This window comes from Metopolophium dirhodum, chromosome 1 (assembly GCF_019925205.1).
Source record: "Metopolophium dirhodum isolate CAU chromosome 1, ASM1992520v1, whole genome shotgun sequence".
NCBI classification, from domain to species: domain Eukaryota; kingdom Metazoa; phylum Arthropoda; class Insecta; order Hemiptera; family Aphididae; genus Metopolophium; species Metopolophium dirhodum.
In genome coordinates, this window is record NC_083560.1 from 108,483,672 (window position 1) to 108,497,563 (window position 13,892).

The 13,892-nt window shown below is 33.4% G+C and overlaps 1 protein-coding gene across 2 annotated transcripts in view; it reads left to right on the plus strand.

Annotated features, from left to right (window-relative positions):
* The first annotated feature begins 4,670 nt into the window (after window positions 1-4,670).
* LOC132933529 (cytokine receptor-like) overlaps window positions 4,671-13,892 on the plus strand; it is a 56,667-nt gene continuing 47,445 nt past the window's right edge. Inside the window, exon 1 of one of the 2 annotated variants that reach the window (XM_060999808.1) lies at window positions 4,671-5,020. The gene's annotated coding sequence lies outside the window, so the exon portion shown is untranslated. The remainder of the gene's footprint in view (window positions 5,021-13,892) is intronic. The other variant, XM_060999807.1, reaches the window with a different exon arrangement.

Consider the following 13,892-nt stretch of genomic DNA (forward strand, 5'->3'; position numbering starts at 1 on the left):
TTATTAATTTTAATTTAGTTAAAACATACATTTAAATATTTTCTAAATATTTATTAGCAAAGATATTATAAAAATGTTGTTAATATAATTTCTGTTATTGATTCGATTGCCAACATTACCTATGTTAGCTTTGAACATGAGCCCAACTACAATATAATAATATACTAATATAAAAATAAATATAAAATATATTATAATGAAATATAGGAACTGATTAGCCGTCTAGTATCAGATTAAAATCGTTTTTCATATAAGTACAATGATGATGAGGTATACCGTTTATAGGTACACTCAAAACCTAGAACTATACAGCAGAGTGAGTTCCCCCTATTTATTTTATATTTTTATTATTATTATTTACTAGAGCCATCTGCGCAAAACCCTTACAGCTTAACTTCAATAGTTCTATGCTTAATTTACAGTTATCACGTCTTATATAATATTATGTATATTAGTATTATAATATGGACGTACATTTTCATTAAAATACGACCATTTCTATGGTGAATAATAAATATAATATTGGTAATACCTAGGTTATTTTGAAAATCTGATGTGGTACTAGATCTGAAACTATAATACAAGGTTAACAGTTATAATAACTTAGAGCATTTCAAAAACAGTCTACCAAACAATAATAATTAATGATTTAAAATTGCATTCAACCACGAATTTTTCCAAATTAATTAATTATACTATAAGCCTTGTAATATTATATACATTTATACTTTTTAAAAGTTTTATATTAATAATTATAACACGTACTATAGCATTTAAAATATAATCATAGGTATACCTATATAAATATTAATTATTAGTAAACTAAACTTCATTTAGATTTATCATTACATTTAAATTTATAATGATGAAACACCAAACGTTCACCTATACGCTGAGAGGTATTAAATATATTGTATGTGCGACTAGATTTTAATTTTTTAGACGACTAATAAGTAATAACTAGCACTCAATTGTAGTTTTCATTACTTATCTTATAAGTTATAGGTAAGTAACTATTGCAATGCAGTGAAATCATCAATATATAAATATGAACTAAATAAATAGAAAATCAACTGATATTTATATGGAAAAGAATAAATGTGTGTAGTATTTTATTATTTTTGACTTACAAATATTTGGTATAGATAAAATATATCTAACAAGAAAAATTAACAGTATTTTGATATTTTGTATAATAGTAACAAAAATTCAGAACTTAAACTATTTTGAATTTTCTGTTGGAAACTCCATATTATTTTACATTTTGTAAATTATAATATAATAAATAATACCTAATGAGTAATGACCAATAGTTGAAGATCAATATAACAACGCAATGATATATTCATTACTTTTATGTTTAAGCCTATGAATAAAATTAAAAAACGATTTGTATAGGAATAAAATTATTAACTTACCTCATGGCTCAATTGGCCCATATTCTATAAGTACATATTATATATTATAATATATTATTCGAAGAAACAGTTGCAATAATGATAATTAATGAACTCAACAATTAAATAGGTATATACCTATAAAATATAGAAAAACTCAAAAACTTGTTGTGCTGATTCGAGAACAATATGTAACTGTTTCGATATAATACAATGATATAATATACAATAATGCATAAAAACCTATCATTACGATTACGGTTTCTTTTACGATTGGAGATAAAATTTTTTGTGGGTGAAATGTTTGGTAGTATGAAAATGTCTGCAAGATCAAACGAATTATACATTAGGTATTATTAGTCTTACAACATAGAAACATAAAGTTATTAGGTATATTGCATGCATTTCTTGAATGTAGCCAATGTAGGTATATTATATTATTGTTTTAGAAATTTTAGTTAATATTTAAATATTTAAGAAATATTATACAATTATTTTTGCTAATTTCTGACTTTGACTAATTAAGATAAATACCTAACTATAATTTTGTTATTGTAAAATTTTAATACGATAGTTTAATTACTTACGTACAATCTCAACAATGAAATATTATAATACAATGTTATCTAAATAAATATAGCTATAGCCATAATATTTGCTTTTTTTTAAACAGTTGAAATTAAACTATGATTATGTATACTTCTTTGTTTTGTATATTATTACGTTTAAGGTTTATTTGTCAAATTAAATAAATTTTGAATGAAAATGTTAAGTTTTTAATATGAGATGGCTATCCTGTGGTGTGGGTTGTTGTAGGTATTTGTTGCCGCTGCAGCTCATGTCTCAAATACGAAATTGGGTGGTTATATAGTTATCAGTGTTTGAAAAATATCATTTTTTATTTTATATTGGACATGAGTTAATATTAATATTATGAAGTTCTTAAAGAGATGGATGGGTCCACAGAAATATCTACAACGAGAAATATACATTTTAGTAGTATTCAGCCACCACCGAAAGTAAATTGTAATCTTCGTAAACCAATCATTAAACTTTAAAGTTTAAATATCTGCATAGAAATTAATTAATAATAATAATAATGTCGTTTAAAATTTTAAATTTAAACTGTGGAAAAGTTCAACTATAGAAGTAGGTTAGGTTTAGAAGTGTTTACCTATAGGATATATTATAATGTCAAGTATTCAAGTACATAAAGGCGTGCGCAGACTTTGGCCGTTCGGTATGCAGCTGATAAAATGTGCTTCCCAAAAATATATATACTAATAACATCGCCTTAAAAATATGTATGATTACAATTACAATTATGATTATTACTTCTTCTTATGAGAAAATAAAAACATATTTTTAGAAAGACGTGACTACTGAAAAGGATAGGTATAGGTTATTTCTTGATTTTTGTGACGCGTAAATATCGATCATGCCTACATCATTCTTATTTTGTATTATTCTAAAAAGTGTCATTTTAGGACTTTGGTGATATGCCATCTACTAAATCCTATGCGCACGCCTATGGTCAAGTACCTAGATGGACCGTAAAAACTGTGCAAGTTACTTACATAGGAACCTATACCAATTTATAAAATATAATTAGATAACTAATGTACAGCTATAGGTATTTCGAGACCAAATATTCAACTATAGTATCGTACACACTATACAGCATAATTGATACGAAAGCATAAAAGAATTTATTATATTTTAATGCTGATTTTAGATTCTGAGCGGAGCGATGATGCATGTATTGATTTTACAATGATGTGTGTTTTTTTCATTTTTTTTTTTGTGTTTGTCATCACTATTTAGGCCGTTAAAATGCTTAGATTTTTTTCAACAGTTAGATTATGACAGTTTGTACAATATAATAAAATTTGAATTTCCCAATAGTTTTCAAAAGCACTTGGAAAAACAATAAAAAAAAAATAAGGAAAAACGGGAATTTTTAGGTTTTACTCAAAATCGGTTTTTGACAAAATCGATTTTGGTTTTTGGTGTAACTCTAAAACAAATGACCGTAGATATATGGCATTTTCACTGAATGTTTATATTAGCATTTTATATTCAGCATAAAATTATCAAAATATTCTGACTTGTTTTGAGCTGTATATGGTCATTTTCAGTTTCCATTTTTTTAGTTTTTTTTCTAAAATTGTCAATAAAATTTTATTCGTTTGGTCAAAAAGCTTCTAAATTTAATACAAGGCTCCTAATATATTGTTACAATGGCAGTTGAAAAATATTAAAAATACATTGACACAATTTTTTTTATAAGCTTTTAATGTTCAAATTTTGACAAAGGGCGTAAAAATCACGAAAATGTGCAAGTATTTTTTAATTAGAAATTCCTAAAAATTTTTAATTTTAAATCTAAGATTTCAACATGTAATACGAAATTCCGTATAAGTATGCATACCTTTATCAGAAAAAAAAATGTCTATAAGAAAGTAAAATTAAATGTTTATGAGCGTTTTGAAGTTCAAATTTTTACAACATTGGATTATAATATAGTAATACATATTGTTTACATTCATCCGGTTTCTCAATTTTCTTATTTTGTTGTAAATCAAAAACGAATAACCGTAGACACTAGAAGTTTAAATCATATCATGTTTATTTTATCAATTCCTATACTTGATAGACATTTTCAAAATATTTTGACTCATTTCGAGTTGTTTACGGACGTTTTCGATTTCCAATCGACAAAAAATTGCTCACCTAAATATGCCCGTGAAGCCCGTGCAGGTATTATACTAAATAGTACCTATATAATACACGTCATAATAATAATTAATATAATATAATAAATGTATTGTAATCATGTATAGCTAGCAATAAGTATCTGTAACAAATGAATTAAATACATAACACAACGATAACATTATACTAAACACATATTGATACGTACGTGAACGGTAGAGGGCGTGTGTAGTTCGCGCGCGCACACAAACACAGACACGTACATACGCACACATACACATAAACGTAAACATAATATAATATAATATTACCTATAATATTATACAATAATAATATATTAAATACGTTTGCACATATATGTATAATATATAACGTGCATCTCCTCACCCAACCTGTCGACATCCACTCACCACAGGTTAGTCAGGTGAGTCACCTGTTTGCCATCCCTACCACGCCGCACGGTTTGTTCCACCCGGCGGCGGCAAACAACCCCCACCACCGCGGCAGCAGCACCGGCGACAGCGACGACGGCGGCAGCAGGTGGTTTTTTTTCGTCCATCCATCGACTACGGCCGACCGCCGAGCAAGTGCAACAGTTTCGTTTGTTCAGTCATACTAAACTGTAGTGGGTTTAGGTTATTTTTTTTCCTCGGCTCGCGATGAGTACATTTACATCGTATCGCCGTCGTGTCTTTATCAGCTTACTTATGCATTCGTCTACACAATCCACGCGTCTTGTCATTATTTCATTTTGAATTTTTTATTTACCCGTTTAATATCAAGTATATATATTTTTTTTATAATTTTTTTTAATTTCATTTTAAACTTGACGTCTCTCAATGTTTGCCGCCAAACCGTTTAGCCAAAGAACCAGAAACGAATTAACCACGACGAAGACAATATCTTAGGTAAGTTTATCATAATATATCACCCACGAAAATAGTAATATTATTATGTGCGTATGTACCACAGAGTAGGAGGTACCTATATTATACTATGCGTACACGACTAACTGTATTATAGCAGCCCGCCGTAGATAATATTATAATTTTTTTATGATATTCAAATCATATATTTATTCCGTTCTACCTATAGAAATCGGCCAAATTATCACGTAGGTAGTCCTAGTGGAGGTCAGTCGCAGGTTTCGTGTATTTTGCCACCGCACAATAATTTTAATGCACGCGGGCACGTGATAGGTATTATCGCCGTTGTTTGTGCCGGCCGACATGACGTGCCCGCAAAAGCGATTTTTTTAATCTTCGGTCGCGCAATTTAATGCGCAAATTGTCGGTCGGTACGATATATTTTTTTAGGCCGTAAGCTAGCGATCGGCAGCGTCGGACGGCGGAAGAGAGCGAGCGCGCGAGAGACGATGACGGGTCTGGCGGCATTTCCGAGAAACGCCGTCGGGCCGGCCCCGACTACTACAACTCTCGTCGCCGACTGGCCGCCGCCGTCACCACCGTAGTAGTACCGCGTCGCGTAATCGTAGTTGTCTACTACTCTACTCGTATTATTATTATTATTATTACTACTACTATTACTATTATATATTTTATAATATTATGGTCAGCGCAATGTTGCCGGCGTCGCTGTGGACGTCGTAAAAATCGGCACGGCGGCCGTCCGTGGCGCCGCATATGGTAATGCGATTTGGCAACGTTGGAGGAAAGTAGGTGGACGATGAGTGGGCAGGAGGTGGAGGTGCTTGTGGAGTTGGAGTAGGAATAAACATCAAAACACGACTGACCCGCCACCCGCGTTTTCTGCGCGTGCACAAATCGTTGTTACATATTATTATTATTTTTATTACCATCATTATTATTATTATTGCTACGGACACGATAGTAAAATGTGCATTGTGCATAATGTAATGTAATATTATTATTGCCGTCGTAAGATTTCAATCGCGAAACGCGCCCGGCTGGTCAGTGGTGACGTCCACCGCCAAAAAAAAAAAAAAAAAATGTTTTTTTCAGACGTGCGTAAAGTAATAACAATTTTTCCTAATAAAAAAGCACGAATTATATGTTGCGTAGGTAAAAAACGTGTGGACGATTTTTCATGCCAAAAGACACTTTAGAAATTATAAACGTCATCGTCGTCGTATATCAATGGTTTTTCGCGATCGTCTGGGCGTCGCGTTTTCCGATCTATTGGTTCCAATAATTGTTGTTTTCTTAAAAAAAAATTTTCCCCACGACTAACTTGTTGTCGTTTACGATTTAAGACGATTTCCCGTCGTCTGTTCCTTTGTTGTTATTGCTGTTATCATTTATTATTAGTAGTTATTTATAATCATTATTGCAAGTTAAATCTACGGGCTATGACCTATCTAACTTATAAGTTAATATAACATTCACGCACGAAACGTTCGTACTGCGCATTCATTTAGCCGCCGTACACACGCGGGTACGATTACGTCACGTACTCACGCGTCGCTACTTAATAATATCGTGACGATATTAATATTATTGATTGTAATTATTATTACTTGTGTTTTACTGTTCCAAAATATTTTAAGTACAACTATGCATAATTTCACGCGTAAAAATACGTACGTCAAAACGATAATCTCCTCCGTGGTAATCAGTGAAAAATATGTTTTGATTATTATTATTTTATAATATTTGTTATCTTGTTATTATAAGACACGATTTTTATAAATTATAGATACCTACATATTTTTCTTATTTCTTATCGTCAAATATAAATTTGATAATATTTATCCTGTTTTTACGTTAGTAATAGGTATTAATATTATAATTGATATGAAAGTTACAAGTTACTGCGCCGCCTATAACCGATATTATACAACCATTTTATATTACTCAGTTTTACAGTGTCCATAACCCAGTTTTACGGTTTTGTCTCATGCTAATTTAAAAAAAAAATTCAATTCAATATAATACATATAATATAAATATTCTAAAAACAGTCAATAGTTGAAAACATAATAGATTGTAGGTACTAATATATACTATTTTCACACGAAGAATGATATTATATTATAATACAATTTTTTTTCTTTAGTTTTTCTTAAAGTTTAATATTTTTTACTATTATAAGTACAGATATAACCACTTCAACTTGGTAAAATTGAAAGCCGACAACAATATGGGATCTTTACATATAATATCCCTCCGACACCCCCTGATCACGGTTTAATCCGGTCCTGTCTATAGGTACTGATGTAGTCAACTTTCCTCATGTGATCGGCTTATAGTATCTCGGGTGAAAAATATCTACGTTTGCCGGAAAACCACGAAACAATTGGGGAAACCGCTCCGCTAAAGGTTTTGATTGTATACCTCGTCATAGAGTAGTTGGCTGTAATGGGTGTGTTTCATTTGAGTTTATTGAAAATCATTGCAGACCAAAACGATTCTGAGCGGAGACATAGTGTGCACTGTGCAGCCCTTTATATTTCTAAAGATATTTTATAATATATTTATTTTTCCGTTAGGTATTTATCGCAGTAAATTACTTTGCTAAAATTACTATTTTAATATTATATTAAACATTATTATTGTTATTAAAAATAAAGTCGTAACAATTTTTAAAATTGCAGTGGTGGATAATATTAATAAAGCACATCATTTTATTTTTGTTATTTTTTAACTGCACTGCAATTTATGAGGAACTTTTTTTAAATTATTTTTTTGTTGAAAATTTTAATATTGGTCCTGATATTAATTATTTCAATGCAACGGTACGAGATGTTGACGATAAACGATATTATTAACTTGTGCTTTTTAGTACATTAAAACACTTAAAAAACAATTTTAAATCTCAACGAAAAACTACTTTGGGTAGGTCGTGTAGTTTATATTAGGCGTTTCTCTCGCGGCGTACTACAACAACTACGTTTACAATCGACCTTTGTTTGTGTCACGCTCTCTATGGGGTTTCTGACCGCTAACCGAAATTGTGTGCCTTTTTTTTATTATACTACAATAACAATCATCGTGTTCAGGAAACCGCGGTCTTTAACGCCCGTTTTAAATGCAAAATCCGTGATTGAAGTTGTCGATGAAAAGCGCGTGTGAGGCGAAGCGTGAAATAAAATATTTTATGAAAATACGTGTCTTGAAGGGATTACGTAATATTATATTAATAACATCGGCACAATAATGATAATTTTATAGTTATTGATCTTAACTTAATTATTTTACTTGTATTCGTTTAGATTGAAACATTTTTATTATGAACAACTGCAATAAATAATATATAATATGGAAATATTGTTGTTTTATTGAACATCGAAATTTTTAATTGTATGAACAATAATTAGACGTACACAAGTACACAGCCATTTAATATTCGATATTCTTAAATTAAAATATAGTTGACAATTGTTTTATTTATTATTGCAAATCTAATACATTTTTTCTAGTGACAGGTCCAGAGTTTTCGAATAAAGGATGTGCCTGAGTTGAACGATACAATTGAGATTTTTCGTGCTAAGATTCTTCATTAAATATCAAAACTTTTCTCTCGTTTCGTGAATCTTCGAAAAATTTAATACAATAACAGTTTCTCGACGACAACAATAATTATTCAGCAAATATGCTTTTACACAGTGACAATAGATATTAAAATAGTATTCCGAGAATCCTTAACGATCGCAATTCGCAAATCGCTGGTACTATTAAAACATAACCTATATATTATTACGTAATATATTTAAATATACCTAATAATTATGTATGTAATAACAATTTAATAAATTCGGTTTAATAAAAACTTTGTAATAGCTACAATGTAAAATTCTCGATATCGAAATGTCATATTTCTCAAAACATTACAATTGAATATCATTCATTAATGATCAACCCTCATAATATAATATTTTATAATAACAATTATATCATGACTATTAGGTGTAATCATAATTCATAATACTATAATATAATGTACGTAAATGCTAGTACACGAAACTAATCATAGGTAGCCCATATTATTATTATTGTAAATATTATACAGAATACGCATCGTTTTTGATTTTTCCAGACATAACATTATTACAATATCGAAGCATATTATAGCACAATAGGTTATTTCCGGCTGACTGAGACACACAAAGCGACTGTTTATTATTATTATTATTATTATTATTACAGTTGTCATGCATATTTCGTATGTGCACGTCGAAAATGAGCTTATGCGACCTGACCGACCGGGAGGAAAATGCACTCAAAGAGAATGTATAAATACTAGTTTGAAAACACCACATGTGTTTCGAATGAGTGGCATTTTTTTCCCATTATTATCATTTCTGTTTAAATTGAAAAACGTTGCGTATACGTATACAATATTATGGTTTATCTGTTCGTATAAGATGACCAGCGTTCGAGATTAAAAGTGAAATGCTGGAGACTGGAGTCGTTTAACCCTTGTTGTGGCAGTCGTAGTCGGACATGTGGTGAACACGTCGAACGTACGTGGTGCGTATACGATATATTATCTCCACTATATTTATTATTTCTCGTGGTCGGCAGTTAATATTGGCTTCGCGTAAATAATAATGCACTTAATATTATGATGTTATAGTTGTTATCATTTCGTCGAATTTTGCACGACAATAATATCGTAGAATGAACGTGTGCGTATTTATAAACGCATAAAATAATATCCAATTTGTAGGGGGAGGACTGGTGGAACTTAAAATCTCACCAGAAACCCGTGTCTAGTTGCTTCCGTCCTTTCCCTTCCCAATTCCCGCCGAAGTCGGAATTTTATGATAATATAACAGTTACAAGCAATTATTATTATTTAATATAATAACATTCGAAATTATTTCATTATTGTTAATTATTATCTATGTAAAATAAATAATAATACTATAATAAATTAGTATACCCAAACAGTTTATTCGGATTTCGTCAACGTAACTGATAACTAAGCGTATCGATGATCTTGGTTCATGCAGGCCACATGGTTCATATAGATAATACATTATATTGTATATTTATCTTTTTTTTTAACAGTTTTAAATCATTATGACTATCTCCTCCCGGCGATCTTCACACCAGCTGCAGCGTGTAACAGTACGTGTACACTGTTATGCTTTTATATTTTTTCCTACGAAGTACAAATAAGTGAATAACATCACAAAATTCGCATTCGTAATTATTACAGACAATCTCCTTGATTGAGAATAATAACGAACAATTAATTAATCAAAGAAAACGCTATGCGCGACTTCCGGTCGTCGTCGAGATCAGGATCCAGGAGTGTTTAATACGAGCAATGAGCATTATTATACAACATCTATTGAATTACAGCTGCACCGAACCTCTAAAAATTGCGCGCGGTGAAACTGCGCCCGTTTTTCGAGTCGGCAAAAAAAACGTCTCGACGACGTAAAAAAAAAAATGCCCATCGTTTGTTGTACAAACGGCGTTTTCATCTAAAACTGAAAAGTACAGGATAATGGATATTATTAATTCTGGGAATTGTTGCGAACTAGTATAATAATATAATATTGTAATATTATGCATATGGCGTGTGTGAGATAAACTATAAGACGGGCGGTGAATGCTGGCGTTGTAATATTTTTTTTTATGTATCTATCGTACGATTAGTATTTTATATTTTGAAACGCGTTAACTCGCCCGGGCCGGGCACGGCAGCAATAACATAATATAACACCGTGTAAGGGGATAAGAAAACGGGCCGCCGCCGATACAACGGTGGACGATAATAATTAGTTATAACCAGACACCGGAATTGTATGCACTAGAAAGGTGCTAAATATGATGAAAATAATGTTTCGCAACAATATGCACAAAAACATTTTAAATATAATAGGCAGTAGTAGGCACATTTATTGGCATCGACAAATGTGTACCAAACTAATAAACACTGATACACGACATTTTTATACCAGGTCCCCAACCAAAGGCACCTAACCACGGTAGTAGCTATAATCTAATTATTTATTTTCTTTGATAGCACTTAGCAATATATCGATTATTCACAATATTTGTCAGTGATAATTTCAAATTAATTGATGTACGACATTAAGTCTATAAAGTAAAGAGGAAATAGTTTATTTATTTATTAAGACCTATAATAATAGTGTATAATATATATGTAAATTACTATAATAACTAATAACTAATTATGCCTTAACCCTTCAAATATGCATCAATATGCAAAATAAAACTTTGTCTATGAAATCAGATTGATTTGAAACGCCGCCCACATGACAAACCATCGTGGTCGTGCATACACTCAGTTTGAATATGCGAACGCATATAATTTCGGTCTCTAGTAACAACCATTATTGTTATCTCGGTTTCGGCGAAATAATAATACTACGTGCGTCCGAAAAACGATTACGAGCGAAATGTCGCAGTCTGCTCGGTGGAAAATGTTTTCACGTGAGGTGTTGTATAGTTGTGTCGTATAAATTTTTGTGATTATTATTTTAATAATCGACGTGTTTCGTTGTCGTGTTAAATTAAATCGTGTGCCGGTTTTCCTCCCTATCGATGCACCGGCCGTATGATGAGTACTGATAGATTTCGAAAGGTTACGGCGTAAAACTCTTCGGGTTTCGAGTTATACGCGAACAGCGCTTATAATAATAATATGTAGGCGTGCAATACGCGTATGTATTTTATTATGTTGGTACGATAATGTATTGTGTGTATTAAGGTCTAAGGAAGCGTTATAAATGTCATTCGACCCAAATTCTGATCCTCAGACGTTCTGAGATCTTTCATGCACGTGTATATGCATCTGTTAGAGCCTTGTTAGAGGTAATGTATGGTTGCGACCGGAAACCGTTTTTGTTTTTATAATGAAAAAACTTTTTCGGCCTAGAGGTGTAGATTGTAAATTGTTGTAATTTTTGAGAGTTTTCCATAGTCTTCAATTTAAATCGCTAAAGATAAGCCACGGTAAGACTCGACCAATGACCGTACGGTTTGAACACCAACCGATCCGGCTTAAAATCGGTTTTTTTCAATTTGTTACGCTATTGTAGCACATGTGGGGATTCACATACCATATGTTCGGGTGTCCCATTAATTGTGTAAGAATACAAATATTTTTCAGAATATTTATTATCATCGAATCAGCAGTTATACACAATGGAATGAAAAAAGGTCCGTTTTGCCTGAAAAAAACGGTCCGTTTGTGATCCTCTTTAGACGCCGAAACTCTGATTTACAGTGTTCTTATTATATATATATATATTATACACGTCTCTATAGAGAAGATGGATAATAATGGCTTTTTGGTAATTTATACGTAGGTTTTTTTCCAACTGATTTTTTTTTTCATACGAATTCCGTGGATTTGTTTTTCGACATTTATTTCGGTTATTTTATTATGGTCGAAGTAAACGAATTTTAGCGATCGTCACGAGTTGCAGCCACTTGTAGGAGGGTGTGTGTATGGTTTTTACAATTCTACGTGCCCGCGCGTAAACAGTGGTCAATTTTCGTCCTCGCCGTACGTGATTCTACGGTAGGTGTGACGAAACGTGGTTGGGGTTTAGTGAAGCATAATAATTATCGTCCGTTTGTGCGTGTGCGTGTGCGGTTGTCCGTTTCTCCCCCACAACGTAGTGTGTTATGTGTATTTTTGCCGTTCACTGCAAATCACCGGTGCAGCAGTCGCATTATAGGTATTCATTACTTTATACGGCGGCGGTGGCTGTGGCGGCGCGGTGGTAAAGGCATACGATCTGAGGCGGCGGTGCCTGTTCCATTGTACACGACAACAATAATAAATCCGCAGTTTTGTTGGGGCCCGCGGTCGGTCATTATAAATAATATACCTATATAACATTGTTGTTCCTGATGTATTGTTGCCTAAATTATTGTCATACCGCGTTGCAGGTGTATATTATATGCACGAGTCTCGTGTGCATATTATACAATTACACACACTGCACCGTTGCCGATGTACCGCCACGGCGCGGCGGCGGTACGTGCAATTATGTAAATCGTAGCATTACTGCACGCGACCACCCCGCGACGGAGGCGGGCGCGCGGATGCTCTTTTCTACTCCGTCGTGGTTTTTTATTATTGTTATTACATATTTTTTTCTCGTATAATATAATAATATTTCGATTAAAGTTATAGCGCGTGTGGGACACGAGCCACTCGTTACGTATTTTATTGATAGTGGCGACACGGGGCACGTGCCAACCGCAGTCACATGACGCTCGGCTCGCCGCCGACCCGTGGGTGACGACGAAACGACGCCGTTGTGTGCCGCTGGCTGGTGGGTTGCGGGGGACGGCGGTCAGTGGTCTGCGATTCGGTGCGCGGGCGAGGCGGCGCCCCCTTTTTCCGTTTCATCTTGCACGCACTTACCCCGGTCGGCCGGGATCGCCGTCGCCCCTCCCCCTCCGTCACCTGCCGACCACCCCCCCTCACGACGCACAAACTCGCGCTCGAGTCCCGGTCCAGAGGTAGTTTTAATAACATTATTATTGATATTACCGACGATTTTACGCACGTAGGGCAGCGTGCGGGTGGTGGGTGGGGGCACAAGCTCGCGCACACACACGTGACGCGCAATGCGATTAATTACTATGCCGATTAACGATAATATTGTTATCCCGGTCTTGCCGGTGGCGGTGCAACGCGGTGCATATCGCTGCTGCAGCTCGTTCACCTGCACCGGTGTGTCGCGGTCGTCGCCGCCGGTTGGACGGTCGGGGGACGTCGTCGATAATTTCAATAATATTGAGAAATAGTAATATTAAAATCATATACCTGTTGTCGTGTTCCCCGTGTAGACAAATAAATACA